This window comes from Crocodylus porosus, unplaced genomic scaffold (assembly GCF_001723895.1).
Source record: "Crocodylus porosus isolate Cpor-Errol unplaced genomic scaffold, CroPor_comp1, whole genome shotgun sequence".
Classification (NCBI taxonomy): Eukaryota; Metazoa; Chordata; order Crocodylia; family Crocodylidae; genus Crocodylus; species Crocodylus porosus.
This window is the reverse complement of record NW_017728907.1, coordinates 63,908,677-63,912,621: the sequence shown is the minus strand read 5'-3', so window position 1 is coordinate 63,912,621 and position 3,945 is coordinate 63,908,677.

The window sequence follows — 3,945 nt, the reverse complement described above, 5'->3', positions numbered from 1 at the left end:
CCCCGCAGGATGGAGTCTTCCACAACAAACACCTTTCGCTTTGTCTTGGGGAGAGCGGGAGCAGTAGCTGCGGTCGAGCCTGGGTTGCCTGCGGGAGCCGGCAACTGAGCAGGCTCTGCGGGAGCTGCAAGAGGTGCGAACCTGTTGCTAAGCTCTGGCAAGGGAGGGGCCTTGCTGCGGCGGGCCTTCGGGCCCTTGACCACCTTGGTCCATGCCCCTGACTGGGCAGAGTGGGAGGTCCCAGAGTCACATTGATTTCAGTGGGACCAAGAGAAATTAATCTAAGTCCCTTCTTTGCTTAGTAATGCATGTGCCCTGAGGGTTTCCTCCAAAAAATGAGCATGCAAGGGAGAGATTTTGAACAGACATCTTGAGTTGCAGCATTTGTCAGGATTCAACATGGTTTATTACATCTTTGCTGAACAGAGAAGCAAACTGCACTTGTTCATGGAAGAATTATGGGGATTGCCGAAGAAGAAAATTCAAAACTGGGAAATTCAATGGCATTAAAATATAAAAGTATACCAGGACCAGGATTAAAGACCCCTCAAAATGTAAGTGTTCCTCACCAATCAGGATCTCTCTGAGATTCATATAAAGCAGTAATGGCAAAGGCATGCAGAAAGGAAATGATCCTGGTATTTCCTGTTGAAATAATTCCACTGGCTGTTTTCCATAGTATTTCACTACGGAGATGGATGACAACAGGAGAACTTCTGGGGTAGAGAGACAGGTCTTCCACCCATTACTTTTTGTTTTCAAATCTTGACTTGAAAACACTATCCAAGAACAAAAAACTATTATGAATGATACAAAGAAAGATGATGAGTACCTACAATGGTTCACTACTCACCATGTATATATACAAATAAAGTGCATGTATATATGTCTACACACACACATAGTTGAATTTGAATTCATATATATGTATATATTAATGACACATTATTACTAGACACATAATAAGCATACCTAAGGAAAGAAGTGGCTCCTGGAACATCTTCAAAAAAGAGATTCTGAAAAATCAAAATACATATGGAGCATCCCTAGAACAACATTAAAGGGAACAAAGGTAGAAATAAAAACAATACGAAAGGAATACACAGGAAAGGCTCAACTGTAAGAAATGTTTCAGGTATCTAATAAGCAGGGATCTGGGTTTTCCGTTTGCCATGCAAAAATGTGAAAAAATGCAGGTTTTACCCTTTAAATGAGAAAAACATGGGAAACCACAGGTTTCCCCTCACAGCTAGCACAGTTCCAGTCTGCTGGGAGCTCCTTGGAGCTGGAGAGAGTGGAAGGAGGACAATCATAGGCAGGGGGTACCATGTGCACGTGTGCACATACACATGCACTTAGCAGCCAGACAGCATGATGGAGAGCAGCTGCAGCTCCCCACAGGTAAGTCTATTGGGGGGGCGGGTAGAGGCAGGACCAGAGGGCATAGGCAGTGTGGGCAGTGGGGGAGTATAGATGATGCTCGGGGAGGGCAGGGGGCCATAGGTGATATGTCGGGGAAGACTTGGGGGAACACAGCAAACATGGGGCCTGACCAGCACTGGGCAGGAGCCACCTCCGCGGCCCAGTGAGTAGGACCCCGTGCAGGAGGGCAGAGCAGGGTGAGACTCATCATTTCCACCACTGCCACCAGGACCCATGCACCAGCTGTGCTGTCAGCAGCTCAAGGAGTAATGGACTGGGTGGGCCACACTGCCTTCACCTCCTACCACGACAAGCCGCTCGCTAACTGGGGTCTACCCCAACAACATGGCCCAACCACTGCCACCACCATGGGTCCCTTCAGGCTGTGGCTCTACCCCAGAAGGGAGATAGGGTAGGGAGCAGTGTGGGTGGCCTGAGGGAAGCAGCAGCAGTGATGGCCAAGCCATGGTGGTAGGGTAGAGCTGTGGCCTGACAAGCAAGCAGCTGGTGGTGGGAGGAGGTGAGGGCAGTGTAGAGCAAAAGCATACAGATTCTACACAGATTCTGGCACTGTTTAAGGGAGAAGGCTTGAAGTGGCTAGTCAGGGGACAGACCTATGCTGCTAATCTGCAAATGATAAAAATACCGAACTGCTATTTGGTGATGTGCCTGTGGAGCAATCTGAAAAGACCCCACTTCACTCTTGCAGCACTGATGCTGCTTTCCATTATACTTAGGTTTTCCCTCCCTCTCCCTTCCTCCAACTCCCCAAAAATCAGCCTCCTTGAATGGTGCCTCTTATGAGTAATGTACCCACCTCGAGGGTATGATTTTACTGTTGCATATGCTAATGCCAAATGTTTGTTCACATGGAGTTTGTCCTATCACCTAACAGAACATCTAATATGCAGGATGCCTGGGGCAAGAAAGCTGGTTCAGATTTTAAAGAACATACTGAAATATCAGAATCAGTTGGAGCTGTACAAGTTTACTTAATACATCTACTGACATTGAAACCCAATGTATTCAGTGGCTCTGCTTACTCCATTGTTTTTATTTTATTATTTATTAGTAAGATTAAGCTATTGCTTAGGAGCTCTAGACAGGGACCAGAACTGTCATACAAGCCACTGATATTTTACTAGGGTTACCATGCATCCGGGTTTTCCCCAACATGTTTTTTTTGGGGGGGTCCCCCAATCTCCATCCAGACAGATTTTTTAAATATGATCAGATGTTCGGGATTTTGGTCAGCTCAGCTGTGTGAGGGGGGCATATGCCTGCTGGTGGTAGAAGCTGACCAGGTGCTGGGCTGTAGCAGGGTGGGGGAGGCAGGGAAAGAGGTGAGGAGGGGGAGGTGCCTTCAGGGGCAGCAGGGAGCTGTGTGCCCCCCAACATCCTGCAGAGATGTCCCCAGGGTCCTAGCATCTACCAAATTCAGTTTCGTTTCTCTGCCACAGTAGAGAAGGCACCCCTAGGGTCATACCAGTTACCTTTTTGTATCTATTCTTCTTGCAGCAGCATCTGATCACCAGGGGGTGTAGGACTGCAACTCGTGGAGGGGGCTGGGTTGTAAGCATCATCCCACTGGGAAAAAGCTTGCAGGGGCTGGAAGATGGAGGGACCAGGGGGCTGTGGCTTGGAAGTGAAGGGTGGGGGGTGGGAGTCTGTGGGTCAGGAGTGTGGGGCACCAGCAGGAATGGGGGGGCTGTGACTTGGGAGTGAGGGGCAATGGAATGGGTCTCCAGGGCACTGGTGTATCACTACACCTCACAATCATATAACTCCCTCCCGCTCTGGGTGTGCGACAGGTGTCATCTTTTTTGGAACTGGAAATACAGTAATCCCCATTTTACAGACAAAAAAGACAGTGCCCATGACACAAATCTGATAGTGCAAGATAAGAGCAAAAAGAGAAATAACTCTCATATTGGTAAGCCTGGGTGGGCAGTGGTTTCAATGCTCTAAAAGCAGTCTGTTTCTTTCCCATTTCTTAAAGCATCATTTTCTTTAAGTGGCTAAAGTTGATTTCCAAGAACGCTTGTTGCTGGAACTAGCAGGAACAGGAAACAGAATAAGCTTTGCAAACCATAAACTTTTGAGATTTGCACCTCTGCTCCCACTGTACTTTAGGTCTAAACAAACTTCTACAAGATTAACAAGCATATCTTTGTTACAGGATCTCATTCCAAGACTACAACTATTATTGGGCAGGCAGCTATGCTTGCTTCAATGGAATCACTTGTACCACCTAACATTAGTAAAGGTTGCAAGCATAAAGCTAAAAGTATTTGACTGTGACTTGAAAGCATAGCAAATCAGAAATAAAATCATAAACAGAGCTATACGGGCATAAAATTGGTACCAAAGCAGAATCAAACCCTCTTTTGCTGGGGTGAAAATATAAACAAGTGAGAAAATGCAAGAGAGAATAAATGGAAGATGCTGGGCTAAATCCTGACTTTACAGTGCTGCAGTCTTGATTCCTTTGCCTGTAGTGTGCCAACTTTCCCCCCCACACCC